The 14,792-nt window shown below is 49.6% G+C and overlaps 1 long non-coding RNA gene across 1 annotated transcript; it reads left to right on the forward strand.

Moving 5' to 3' along the window:
• The first annotated feature begins 12,568 nt into the window (after window positions 1-12,568).
• On the forward strand, window positions 12,569-14,136 carry LOC135384160 (uncharacterized). Its single transcript, XR_010420273.1, has 2 exons — window positions 12,569-12,639; window positions 13,905-14,136. It is a non-coding gene; the product is annotated as an uncharacterized LOC135384160 (long non-coding RNA).
• The last annotated feature ends 656 nt before the right edge of the window (window positions 14,137-14,792 follow it).

Below are 14,792 nucleotides of genomic sequence, written 5' to 3' on the forward strand. Positions count from 1 at the left end.
ACCCATTGGAGGGTCAGCCGGTGGCCCCTGTCTTCTAAAACATTGAGCGTCGTCAAGAATTTCACTACCACTGGAGCCAAGGAGCCACGGATGCCCATGTTGTCTATGCACTGCAGCGCTGCCTGCGAATCTGTGTAAACCACCCAGAGGCAGGGGTGCTGATCCAAAATAGACTTGAGGAATAATAGGATGGCATACAACTCCGCAGAGCTGGCCAAGGTGTGGTGTGATAGGCGGAACCCACGTGAAATTGACTCCTGTGGAATTACAAATGCCGCAGATGAGCCGCCAGTAGTGGAGAAACCGTCCGTATATACGGCGGTTTGTTTTCCGTATGCAGCGTCCATCAACTCCAGAGTAGCCTGCTTGAGGACTGGAGCAGGGGTTTGGCTCTTCGGCCACTTGACCCCCGGGATGTGAGACAAGATGGTTAGTTTCGGCAGTGTCCATAGTGCTACTGAAGAAGCAGTTGGGGCAACAGTGAAGTCAGGTACATGGCGCGTTAGTTCTTGCGCACACTGCGCGATTTGGCTGTGGTTCCGCTTACGAAGCTTCTGTACCAGTGGGTGACGGCGATGGTGAGCGCGCAATCGCAAATAGTGGCGGAAAGTTGCTCTCTGACGGAGGAAGCTAATTGGGAGTTCCCTGACTTCGGCTACCACCATCCTCGTCTCAGGACAGCGCGGAACGCCAAGACAGGTCCGCAAGCTGCGCGCCAAGACGAAACGGAGCTTGTGTTCGGACGTCCGTGATAGTCCGTGCAACGCAAGAAGGCTGTAGACTACCGAGCCACGAACAAGCGCTTTGTGGAGTGCAAGAAGGTCCCGCTCAGTATATCCCCAGCGCAAGCCGGCAAAGTCACGTATCACATTTCCCCAACGTTGCGCCTTTGAAATGAGATAGTCAATGTGTTTTGCCCACGACAGGTTGCGGTCCCACACAACACGGAGGAACCTGTGGTGCCTGACCTGCCTTAAGGGGGATCCTGCGATGTGTAATTGAAACCGGCGCATCTCTCTCTTTCCGGGTAAACGGAAGCATAACGCTTTTCTCAGTGGAGATCTCCATCCCTGCTTTCAGGAAGTAGGCATGTATGGCATGAAGTGAGCTCTGGAGCCGACGCTGAATTGCAGGGCGGGACTTGCCAACCGTTCAGACGCAGATATCATCAGCATAGATGGACAGATGCACCCTCCGAGGAAGGCAGCCTTTGAGGCACATCAAGACAATGTTAAATAACAGGGGGCTAAAGACACTTCCCTGAGGAACGCCCTGTGGTACAGTGATCTTTTCCGTGTCCCCCTCGCCTGTAGTGACGAAAATCTTCCTTCGACGGAGGAAGTCGGAGAGTCCCGTCAGCGCCCTGTGAGGCATCTGAGCCTGTAACAACACAAGGATGGCTTACGGAATTGTACGCCCGTTTGATGTCCAGGAAGACGGCCATCGCTATATGTCTTCGCGCCTTCGCTTCTTCGACCGAAGAAACTATATCGAGCACCGAATCCACGTAGTTCTGGTGCCTGCGGAAACCCGCCATTTCCTGAGGAAAAACAGATCTTCGCTCCAGCCACCACTCGAGCCTGTGCAGTACCATACGTTCAAGGACCTTGCCTAAGCAGCTGGTGAGGCTCACGGGTCGGAAAGACGCCAGATCAGAGGGTTGTTTCCCCGGTTTCAGGATGGGGACTACACGTGCCTCTTTCCACGCAGCAGGTACCTGCCCATCCCTCCATGACGTGTTATAAACCTCTAAGAGTGCCAAAAGGCACGCGTCGTCCAAATTGGGGAGCGCCACGTAGGTGACCTTGTCTGGACCGGGCGACGACTTCTTGTGGGAGAGTGCCAGCGTAGCCTTGAGCTCGGCAAACGTGAGGTCTGCGTCCATGTCAGGGTCAGACACCGACGGGGCTTGACTAATAGCATGCTGGAGCTCCAATGCATGGCTCCGAAAGGCTGCACATTTTGCTGCCTCGGACCTTGCTGCCAGAATTTTGCAGAAGTCGTAGGCAACTTCCTTCTCCGGCCTAGATACTGAGAGTGCCAGAGATTCTAGGGGGTTCCTCGCGGGAAGAGCTTCGCGGAGACTCCGCGCAACCCGCCAGACCTTCGCAGGGCTTGAAAACGGAGTCAGAGACGCGCAAAACTGACGCCATCTTTTTTTGTCAACAGCCTTCAATGCGTTCTGTACCGATGCATTCGCACGACGCGCGACTTGTACTTCTGCAAGTTAGACGGATCGCCGAGCCTTCCGCTCTGCCAGCCTCCGAATGGTACGCAAACGCTCCACCTCCGGATACGTACCTGCGTGGCCAGCGGTGGTCTTTGCAGTCGTGGTGGAAGATGTCAGACAGTTCACAATATGGCCGGTGAATTAGCCTGCGGTCATTCCCACGCGCAAGTCCTTTTTGCACACTTCACGAAAGGACTGCCAATTTGTTAAGCCGTAAGGTTCTGCTTCCTGCCCCGGATGGGTACTTGGAGTAGGAGACAAATATAGCAACGTGGTCAATACCTCTTCCGTCCAGGTCCGTGGACCAGGTCAAGTACGGAAAAACGTCCCTCGAACAAAGCGAAACGTCGAATACGTCTGTTGAGCTGTCCCGGCGGAGGAATGTCGGCGGAGGACTCGTCATTTAAAACACAAAGATCCAGGTCTTCAATGATATCGCACCACAGGGACCCCTTGCTGTCTCGCCAGCGACTCCCCACAAGGGGTAATGAGCGTTGATATCCCCAACAACAAGGAAGTTACTGCACTCTTGCGCATTTCTGAACACCTGGCCGGGTGTAATGGCGGCAGGCTTTGTCGCACGCCACTTCCTAGCATTATAATAGAAAAATGCACAAACAGAAGACACAAGTGAAAGAACCCTCACCAACTTCTTCACCATCTAGCCCCACGCTTTTAAGCTTCATTCCTTTCATTCTCACCATTATCAGCCGCACGTCGCTTACGTTCCCCATTTTTCAGTCACCGCGTCTGCACCTTCCGCAGCAGCATATCTGGCATCTTTTCCGACTCTATATATGCCCTAATGCTCCGCAGCACATTGCGTACGCTGTAACTCCGCGGGTCTCCGCGGCATTCGTCTTGCCAGACGCGTTGTCACAATTAAGCAACTAGCGGCATGACCGAGATGGTGGCATCTAGCACGTACGTCAAACCCAGACCTGCCGTGAGCTCGTCTTCGGGTGTTGGCGTTGCGATGGTTGTAGACTAGTGCGTTTGTTGCGTTACAGGGAGCCAGCCAAGATGTGGCTGGACTTCCACCATGATGCCAGTACATATATGTTATTTGTACAATTTTACAGCGTCAGCTGTGTAGGTGACATGCACGTGACGTCACACCATAGCTTTACCCGTGCTTTTTCCCTCTTTCCGGAGAACCGGCGCACCTTATCGCACCCCACCTACAGTGGAGACGTTCCCGAGAACGCGGAAAGTCGAATCGTCGAAAGTCGGAAAAATCACGGAAAGGCAAATATCAACAAAACTTTGGCGGACGAATTTCATCTACTGCAAAAGCATCGCCTACGCACCATCACTACGCAGTGCATGGAACAACTAGACAAGCCCCCACTCGCTGACACTCGCAGCCCTAAATGTGCGTTCCATACAGCTCCACGCTGTAGACGTTGCATACGATGATGTCCTCCGTAAGACGTCACTTCTGTGTCTTTCTGAGACGTGGATGAAGACGGAGAGAACTATACAAGTCGACGGCTTCAAGTGCTACTGCAGGGCGCGTCACACTGCAAGGGCGACCAAGTGACCGGAGTGCGGTTTACCTACGTGCTCGAGTACTGGCTACACCACATGAAGTCACCTTTCCTGGAGATGACGTCGGAAAAATTTGTGCCCTGGAGCTTCCCACAGGGCTCATGGCGACTATGTGCTACTTCTCGCCTCGCGCTGAAACGCATCCGCGACTTTATCCCGCGTCTTACCGCACGCACAAGATTCTCGTCGACGGAGACTTCAACATGAACGTTTCACTGGCCAAGGAGCACCACTCTCCCAAGTGATGCATTCGAACAACGGGATCATCCTGTGTGCGCCGACATCCGGCAACTCACAACTAGACATGGCTCATGCATAGACTTGGTCTTCCAGAACAGCCCCCTCCTTCAGGACACCACTCACCTCGCCAACCATTACAGCGATCGCAAATCAACGCTAATCACGCTTGAATAAATTTATCTACACACTTTCATCCGGCCTCATTTCTCCACGCGCACAGGTGACGCTGGATTTCGCGTTACACGAGTCGTAGCCGTCCTGTATTTTTTTCAACGTAAGCACGCATTTTTTCTTGTCATATTTGAGGCTTGATCGCAGAAAGCATGTGCAGAAAGAAAGAAAGATGTGCCCGCGTGCTCTGTGGACGAAATTATAACGGAATGCCTACGCTGTGCTGTCGTCGTCAGACACAGAAGGAAAGTTGGTTGGTTGGTTGGTTTTAAGGAAAAAATAAAATGGAGAAAGAAAGTGAATTGCACCACATCAGAAAACAAGGCACGTCAAACGAATGACGAGCAGCAGTCTATTGCACGGTCCCACATTTTCTGTCCAACATTTTGGGCCATGTCCTACCAACTCGCGTAAGTTCGTCATTTTTTCTCGGTGCTTCTAGTCTGTCCTCTGGCCTACAGAAAATGATGTTATGTGTACCTCCGCGTTGGCGTCTAATTGGGTGCTACAATTCTACAAATGACGTAACAATGGATAGAAATATCTGGATGGCTGTACGTCTAGTCACCCGTATCCGACAAAAATTGCGCTTTTGTATTAACGCTGCACCCGTCATGAAGGAGAAGTCTTGAACAAGAACTTCTAAATAGAATTACGAAGCGTAGAAGAACAATAGAACAAAAGAACCCGTAAGTCAATGGCTGCGGGTAAGAGTTCTTACCTCCTTTGAGTCAGATCAGGGCGCACATCAACTCCCTGTTCCACACTCCTTCCTGCTGCAATCACAAATGGCGAATTCACATGGTCATTTCGTGGCAACACTGCGGAGCGCTCGGAATTTGCTAGACTTGCGACCGTGCTGGATCACGTGACCTTCGACACCAGACGATGCGTGCTAGGAATCTAACGGTTTTAGTCGCTTGGATCCCCCTAGGAGCATCCTGGTCGCTCGTCTTCGGGTTCCGTCGTCTGCTAACCCATGTGAACTTCGTCATGCGGGTCAATGAGGGCCCTCGCCACGATCGACACCGGATATAGTAAGCCAGTCCGCTGCCCGGTCGCTTTCAGGCCGGGAGAAAAAAGTGTTAGCCGGCAAATTCCTGACGCTCCGCAAACGCCACCAGAACACACGACATTGCTGCGATTTTAGTTGAGCAAGCAAACGCAGTCGCTGGGAATCTGGCAAAATTAAAAAATCTGCCAGGAAATGACCACGCAAATTCTCCAAAAGAAGCACACATTAGGGAGCTTTGCACATCCGACGCGCTCTACGAAAAACCAAGCTGGAAACTGTCATATTTGGGATCAGCAATGTGATGCCCTACAAAGGAATCATTTGCTCTCTACAAAGGAATCGTATGCTTTGCTTATCAATTTTCGGAACCTATTTTAAAGATCTTCCGATCTGCTTTACCTTCTAATCAGATACGTCGAAAAGGGGAAAAAAATAAAACACTGTCAAGGAGCCCGCGAAGAGGGAATCACACACGTAACATGAAAAACGGTTAGGAGCAACCGCAACATTGGGCATCTGTGAAATTGTAGCATCAGCGGAGATGGGCTCTTTCACTCTTGCGATGCGCTTTTTCCCTGTCGTTCGTTTCTTTATTGCGGCGCCAGTTCAGTGGGGAGATTTTAAAGGATTAGAAGGTAATCACAGACGTAACATGAAAAACGGTTAGGAGCAACCGCAACATTGGGCATCTGTGAAATTGTAGCATCAGCGGAGATGGGCTCTTTCACTCTTGCGATGCGCTTTTTCCCTGTCGTTCGTTTCTTTATTGCGGCGCCAGTTCAGTGGGGAGATTTTAAAGGATTAGAAGGTAATCACAGACGTAACATGAAAAACGGTTAGGAGCAACTAATATTTATTCGAACAAGAACTTTCGTGCAAGAGACTGCACTTCTTCAGGTTGCACAACTAAGTTGACTTAGTTGTGTAACCTGAAGAAGTGCAGTCTCTTGCACGAAAGTTCTTGTTCGAATAAATATTAGTTGCTCCTAACCGTTTTTCATGTTACGTCTGTGATTACCTTCTAATCCTTTAAAATCTCCCCACTGAACTGGCGCCGCAATAAAGAAACGAACGACAGGGAAAAAGCGCATCGCAAGAGTGAAAGAGCCCATCTCCGCTGATGCTACAATTTCACGGAGGCTCAACGGTGCGTTAAAGAAATGCTATAACATAAAAAAAAGAGAAAAGCTTCAGTAGTAGGATGGCGCCACCGGGTGCCGCACAGGAATGTCGTTTAAGGCGAACACGATGGAAAGTAACTCATCTGAGGCTGAAACACACAAACAGACGAACACAGCACAAACGGACAGATTCCACCGATGTCTTGCTTTTTCGACGACTGCCTATTTCAATCGTTTACGGCCCCTAAAAGGACATGCAGGCGGAAGGTGGACTGTTGTCGTGTTCAAGCTCCCTTCAAGCTAATTTACAGTGACCAACTGCCAGACTCACGGTTACTTAATTTTCTCATTGCGTATGTCGCGAGATTGTTATGTGGGCTACTTAAAGGGACTATCCAGAAAGGTGTGTATGACACCAATGTGGTAATGTTAGGCATTGTTTCACAGCCTACTTAACGAATTTTGTCTTCTGAAAGCAGCTTACTTATTAAATAAATCATCTTTAAAGATTTGCAGTCCATCTGCAGCTAAGCCAGAATGATGTAAGTCGGGTACACCATGGGAGCGCAGAGCAGGTGATTGTCTCTGAGGCCGTCTGCTTCGCGTTCGCACCGCAATATACTAAGTTGAAAGGCCTCGGACTGACCAACTCTCGTGCCCACCAACTCTCGTGACTGACCAACTCTCGTCGACCATGCTCACTGACGTGACCATGTTCTGTGGAACACTGTGTTATGCTCTTGGCTGTACAAATACTTATGGCAATAACCAGAAACAGCATTCATAAGCTAATCTCATACTTCTCCACAACCTACAGACACCATCACTCCCGCCTGGCGGTAGGGTGCGAAGGTGTCTCTGCCGCTCCTTGATTGGCCTTGTCCAAGTGACGTTTACAAAGAGGGAATTCCGGAATTCTCTCAACATCCGTCGTCTGCTGTTGCCATGCGCTATATCAAATTGCACAGGAGCAACTCTAACAATTCGCGACGGATTTTCTGCGTCATTATCGATGATGCACGAGGAGTAAAATGGCAGTGTTGTTTTAGAATCTACCACGACCAATGCAATATTACCTCTTTTTAAAGGAACTGTCGCGTCCGGGAGCCGAAACGGTATGGTACGAGACCGATACAGCAATGTTCGTCACTGCATCACAGTCAACTTGGTCAAGTTCCTCATCCAAAAACAGCCTACATATTAAATAAACGAGGTTTAAAGATTTGCACTCTCTCTGCAGGTAACCGTTATGTCTTCATTGTAAATGCATGTCTGTACTCCAGATCTGCTCGAGGCAGAACGACAAAATAGATCTCTCACGAGACTGTCCCCATTCGTCACTTCTTATTTTCGTTCCTGGCACACAACATATTCGCCCCTTGAAAAACCCACTACAGTTAGAAATGGTCTGGAGGTCTCCGGGCTTTTTCAGCGCATCTCAGCGTGGCGCCCATCCCTGCAGGTTGCTCTGTTGGCGCTGTCTGGTGAGGATGCCTGGAAGCCCTGAGGTTCGATGCGTTTCTCATCGTCCCGTCTGATATGATGTAGGTACTCGATCCTACCCGTCCTCTTATGGTGATGTGTGGTCCGTAGTTTCCTTGAGCCTTTCAGGCGGTGTCCTGGAAGTCTAACGCGCACGTGGTCCCAGGCTGGAATTTCGGTGTCGTCACTCCATCACGTTCGTCGAAATGTACTTTCGAGTGTCCTTGGTACTTTTTGATGTGATCTCGTAAGGCTGCCAACTCGGTCCCAAATTCCCTGTACATTGGAAACTCTGCCACATCCAACTTGAACCTTATGCGTCATTGGTGCAGGAGCTCTGATTGTGACAACCCTGTGGCTGTGTGAGGCGTGGCCCTGTAGATACCAAGGAATGCCTTGACGACAGGGATTTTTCCTTGTGTGAATGAAATTGTTTGAAGGAACCCCTTTAGGACCCTGTTGAAACGTTCCACTTGTCTGTTTGCTTGCGGGTGGTACAATGCAGATTGTTGGTGTGTTGCAGCCCTCTCCGCGAGAAAGTTATTGAATTGTTGGGTTTCAAACTGATGACCATGGTTGGAAGGCAAAACTTCTGGATGTCCTTGTCTGACAAAAATGTCAAATAAGAAGTCAAGAATGACATCTGCGGTTACGTGTGGGACAAAAGCTACCTCTAGGCAGTTGAACTGACTGCTGCGATTGCGAAGCGACATCTTCCCGGCATGCTGCCGAAGGGACCAACAATGTCTATTGCTGCAGGAAAAGACGCCACCAATTCGCGTCGGATTTTCGCGTTACTATTTCGGAATCGACCGGAGGGATGTGATAGTCCCTTTAAGGTACTCACTGTGCGGAAAAAAAGGTTTTTCTTCGCGTCAAACCTCACAGTACGTTATCCTCTCTAGCATAAGATCATAACTGATTGCACCTGTGCTGCTACGTTTGACCCATATCTGCAAATCATTACGTGCAATTGAAAATTATCGCCGCATTTTTTAGCAGTTCGACGATTGCTATCGCTTCACTGCTCGTTGTATCAACAAGGAGACCGCTGCTTTTTTCACGGGCAGATTTGTTCAAGGAAGCCGTAGCCAGGAACATATTTTCGGGGAGGTTTTATGGAACCTCACATGGGGAGGGGGATTGCCACCTCCTTTCTCTAGCCCAAATCCTCTACCAAAGGTATAACTTGGGGGGGCGGGTTGAACAGCCTTCCCTGGCTACGGCACTGCTGATGAAATCCGTGTCAGCAACCCTCATCTAATATACTCTTCACAACACCAGAGCGATCCCTTATCAGCGGTGTTCACACGAATATACCAATACAGTCTCCTAGGGAGGCCGCGCGCTCCCTCTCTGTCGCTAGCAGATAACACAGCGTATCCAGCGCTTATCGCTCCTGAATTGTGCCGGTGCGTGAAGCACGGTTGAGCGCGGCCTCCCCTCAGTGCTAGTATTGGTGTAGTTCCTTCTAGTGCAACAGCGCCGATAGGGCACCGCTTCAGCAACCAATGGCAACGTGCATGGCTCATAGCGGCGTTTGATTGGCTTCCGTAGAAACAGAATTCATGAAGCCAAGTTATCAGCGGTCTACTAACACGCACTAGTAGACCGTTACTTACGTCACCGTGAAGTTATCGTGCCTAACGGAACCAATGGCAACGTGCATAACTCTGAAGTTTATCTGTTGATTGGGTGCGGTATAAATGGCAAGCATGAAGCCACGTTATCAATGGGTCTACTAACGCTCACTGGTGGACCACTGCTCACGTCACCGTGAACCTATCGTACTGTAACGGGCCGTGGACAAAGATGAAGGCCACTCGCCTGGAGCCACCGGTCTTCAGTTCCACCGCTGCGGCCATGGAGATAGGCCACCGTAATCGCCTCTCCGTAGCATACCATCATCGCCGGTCGGGACTCATGTAGAGGGACACCACCTCCTCTACGTTTGGTGACCCGACATCATGTTCCCGACAACATCAAGTTCGGCGCAATTCAGCCTTCCACCATCCTAAATTTCCTACGACACCTTCGATGGCACAGCGGAAGCCATACCATCCATGGAAGCCACCGCCATTACTCGGCTCACGACGACAGAATCACGACTGCCTCTCTCCGTCGATCGACTCGCCGACCGCTCACGTGCCGCTTCCGTCCACGCCACCGGTTCGGACGACCATGCAATGACCCTACCGTTCACTGGTCATCCCATCCGCCAACCGACTATCTTCACGTCTTCCAGGGTCCGGCCTGCGCTGTGCATGGCCCCCGGCACACTCACGATCCACCACTTCCTTTCTGCATGTCAACGCTCATTCGCTGCCGGACGCGACACCAGAGCAACGTGCTCGCCTGCCGGTTTCAGTAGTCGCGGCAGCCGACGCCACGGCACGCTTCAGCCGGCGTCTCGGCAGTCAACACAGCTAACACAGCCTTAATTCCTGGGACCCTCCGATTTCGCGCTCCCGTGCCGGTTGCGGCACCCTCCAGGCCACGACTCTGACGCCCAACAACTTCGCCCCTCATCTGTCCCGCTCAACGATACCTTCTCGCAGCGGGTACCACGAACACATCCAGTAGTGCACGTTATCCACGGTCGCTCTTGCTCTTTCCCTCCTGTGTCGAAGTGGTTCTTTGTTGTTCCTTGTCGCCGCTCCGCGTCTGAGCGGGAGCACTGTAGCGGGCCGTGGATAACGACGAAGATGGCCACGCGCCTGGAGCATCGGTCTCCAGTTCCACCGGCGCGGCCACGGAGATAGGCCACCGTGAGATAGGCCACCGTCATCGCTCCTCCGTGGTGTACCATCATCGCTGGTCGCGACTCGTGTAGAGGGACACCACCTCCTCTACAGTACTTACGGGAACCAATGGCAATGTGCATGATTAAGAATTTTGTCCGTTGACTGGGTACCGTAGAAACAGCACTCATGAAGCCGCGTTATCATAGGTCTATTAACGCTCACTAGTAGACCGCTGATAATGTCACCCTGAAGGTACCGCACCTACCGGAATCAAAAGCATCGTGCGTGACTCAAGATTTATTTGTTGATTGGGTGAGACAGAAACGGCTCTCATGAAGCATGTTATCAACGGTCTACTAACGCTCACCAGGAGACCGTTGCTAACGTTACCGTGAAGTTATCGTACCTACCATAGCCAATGGCAACGTGCATAACTCAGAATTTTATCCGTTGATTGGGTTCAGTAGAAACGCCACTCATGAACCTACATTATCAACGGTTGATCAACGGTGTCACTAGTTGATCTACTAGTTGATCGTTGGTAGCGTCACCGTGAAGGCATCGTAACTACCATATCCAATGGCAACGTTCATGACTCAAAATTTATTCGTTGATTGGGTGAGATAGAAATGGCTCTCACGAAGCCACGTTACCAACGGTCCACTAATGCTTACCAGTAGACCATTCACCCAATCAACGAATAGATTTTGAGTCATGCACGTTGCCATTGGATCTGGTAGGTACGATGCATTCACGTCATCATAAAGTTATCGTACCTACCACAACCTATGGCAACGTGCATAACTCAGAATTTTATCATTTGATTGGGTGCAGTAGAAACAACACTCATGAAGCTACATTAGCAACGGTCTACTAAGTATCCCTAGTACACCTTTACTAACGTCACCGTGAAGGCTTCGTACCTACCAGATCCAATGGCAACGTGCATGACTCATAATTTTATTCGTGGATTGGGTTCCGTAGAAACGGCACTCGTGAAGCCACGTTATCAACGGTCTACTAACGCTCACCAGTAGATCGTCGATAACGCCATCGCGAAGTTATCATTCACGAAGATTCATCCAGTCCTGCTTCCTGAATTGCGAGAGCAGGAGCTCTGTCCTTTCTTTTATGCCTCTCGTTGTGAAGGTTTTGCCGACAACAATGTTTACCACTTCCGTATGTCACCCTGAAGCTACAGTACCCACCGTAATCAAAGGCAACGTGCAGGACTCAAAAACGTATCCCCTGATTGGGTGAAGTAGAAATGGCTCTCATGAAGCCACGCTATCAACGGTCTACTAACGCTTACCAGTAGACCGTTCATGACGTCACCGTGAAGTTATTGCACCTGCCGGAACCAATAGCAATGTGCATGACTCAAAATTTTATCTCATGATTGGGTGAATCAAAACGGCTCTCATGAAGCCACGTTATCAACGATCTACTAAGGCTCACTAGTAGGCGGCTGATAACTATGGTTCCGCGTTTTCGGTTTTTATTTCTGGGCGGATGCGGCGGATGTTTTTCGATGTTTATTGATTTTCACGAAATCGGCGTTTTTTTATGTTTTTCAAGGCGCGTACATGGTTTACCCGACAATTATAGGCGAATAGAAATCACAATATCATTTCAACGCGACGCTCAATCAACATGGCGTTGTTCGCTGCAGTGGCGTTTTACAGTTAATGAATTTTACGATTAACTTTTTTTTTTCACAACCGTCGTATTTATGTATAGTTTTCTCCTGATCTCCAACAAGAACTCGCTGGGCATGTGGAGCAATTTATCTCCGTCATCGTTCCTCGAATGTCCCGCTGTATTCGGTGCTTTTACATTAAAACAGAATGAGGGAAAATTTACCCGGCGTATGTTTTTCGATTAAAACCGAAAACATCGGAACCCTACCGATAACTCACCCTACAGAAACCAATGGCAGCGTGCATGACTCAGAATTTTAATTACAATTGTTGTTTGGTTTTTCGGCTTTGTCATTTACAGGTAGCAATCCACAGGTCTTGGACTACGTGAATGCTTATACTGAATGTGGCAACTGCACCATCGTGATGTTACCTACAATTCGCCGTAAGTCATGCTTTCCTCTCACTTCGAAAAGTAGAAAGTGCAGCGATCCGGTGAAAGTCGATTGAAGCAAAAATCCCGCGTCGGAAGCTTCCTCATACTGTGGACAGAGACTCTTCTTCTTTCCAAATATGTAACTCACACACGGAGTATCGGCCTACAATAAAATAGAATAGAAGGAGAAAGAAAAAAAATATGGAAACGTCGGCTGTTTCATGACGCTTGATGTGTGAAAGCGCTGAACGATAAAAAATATTTCAGCAAGTAGGTCCTCGAGGTAGTTCGCCAGGGCACACAGAGCAGGGAGTTGGTGCTGTTTTGGCCAGCTTCCCTGTACCTTCTCAACTCCTAAAGGTCGGTTGTCAAGTTTATAGCAAGGGTGTTCTTCAGTGTTCGCCGACTAGAGTCGAAGCGTCGGCAGATGACCAGCACATGGTGCAGGTCGTCACATCAGCAGCTCATGGTGTCTATATATAAAACGCAACCGCAAACTACGTCGTAACAGAGACCCACATTCCACACAGGATTACGACATTGACTTTCAAGACGATGCAACGCTTGGGTGTAGCTTTCTTTTCTTCCCGCGGTGGACTGGGAACGCGGTTGAAGACGCCAAAGAAGCGACCCCCGTACTTCGTGAATGACTATGGGTTAGCTTAGCACCGCCTGCGCAGTTTTTGGGTTTCGCTATGTCTACCAAAGTCATGATTACGTCACGCTGTCGTTTCTTCGATAGATATCTATTTGTTCGAGGGAGGAGTGGACGGGCGGGTGGGTGCGTCGGTAGCGACACCGCGCGGTAGTTTCGGTATCGCTTCAATATGCCTGCGAACACATTTCGACTGTTCCCTACCCAGGCAGCACAATATCTTGGCATAATATTGGTACAATATTGGGCCAAGATGTTGTGCTGCCTGGATAACGACACCGTATGATCGGAAGATTGGCGCAGAGCTCCCTTATATCGTTGCGATAACAAGCACGAGTCAAGGTGACGACAGATTAGCGTGTGCTGCTCTTATTACAAAGCCGAGACGCCAGATGAGCTTTGATTCGTCCGCCCCTCTGATCAAATGAACGAGCCCTCCGCCGAGGTCTTCAGCTCACCAGAGGGGAGTCGCACTGACGAAAAAGTACGCCTCACCGTACGTGTGTTCCGTGAACTTTTATCCAGACCTGCACGCTGTTCGTTTCCAAATCAGACATATACTTCTTCACTCCTTTCTCTTTTTGTTAAGATGGCTCATTTTGGTCTTTATTTATTATAGCGGACGCCTGTGCATTGTTCGTGAATAACCCGGACGTCCCCCCGAGTCGCTGCTGTCTCTTTGCATATGCGCTCTTGTGTGGAAGCACCAAGATCCCAAGCTACGAAAAGGACAAATGCGCCAACGTGTAAACCATTACTTTGCCTACATGTCTGCATGCTGTTCACGGTGTTTTGCCTGTGTGAAGCTTAAGCTTGGAACTACCAATAAATCTCGTGTCTTCAGAATGCTACCTAAAGCATGTTTAATTATAAATATATCACATTAGTCCGGCCCCAGTTGGAGTATGCTTCTGCCGTATAGGATCCATCTACTGCTTACCTTGTTCATCACTAGTAACCTACTCACCATATAAAAGAATCTCTTCATTAAAAAAACACATCAACCTGGCCGAACTGCACGTCCGTAGGAGGGCCGTACGCCCTTTTCACTGTTTCACAAGTTCTACCATACTCCTGCCATCAGGTCATCCTACATCAATCCTCCTCACAGAATATCATCTCGCATCGACCACGAACTCAGAGTTGCCCGCTTAACATTTTTTAGTCCACTTAGCTTATCAAAGATATCGCCCCATTCTGAGGAACACTCAAAGAGGCTACGAAGGCTGCAACCCCAGCCGAGTGATGATTGAAGTCACCGTAATACGGAATGTCAATTTCCTTCCCACCGAGAACCTCACGACCGTCTGAAATCTCTTCCATGTCGTGCATGTTGCACAGTCCTGGCGCGTGTTTCGCTAACAATTCAGTAATCGTCTGTACACTGGTAATGTCTGTATACTGGTAATGTCTGTACACTGGTAATGTCTGTACACTGGTAATCGTCTGTACACTGGTCTGTAAGCTGGCCATCACCAAATGGGCCACATCTTTCGCATTATCGTCC

This window comes from Ornithodoros turicata, chromosome 2, assembly GCF_037126465.1.
Source record: "Ornithodoros turicata isolate Travis chromosome 2, ASM3712646v1, whole genome shotgun sequence".
Lineage (NCBI taxonomy): Eukaryota > Metazoa > Arthropoda > Arachnida > Ixodida > Argasidae > Ornithodoros > Ornithodoros turicata.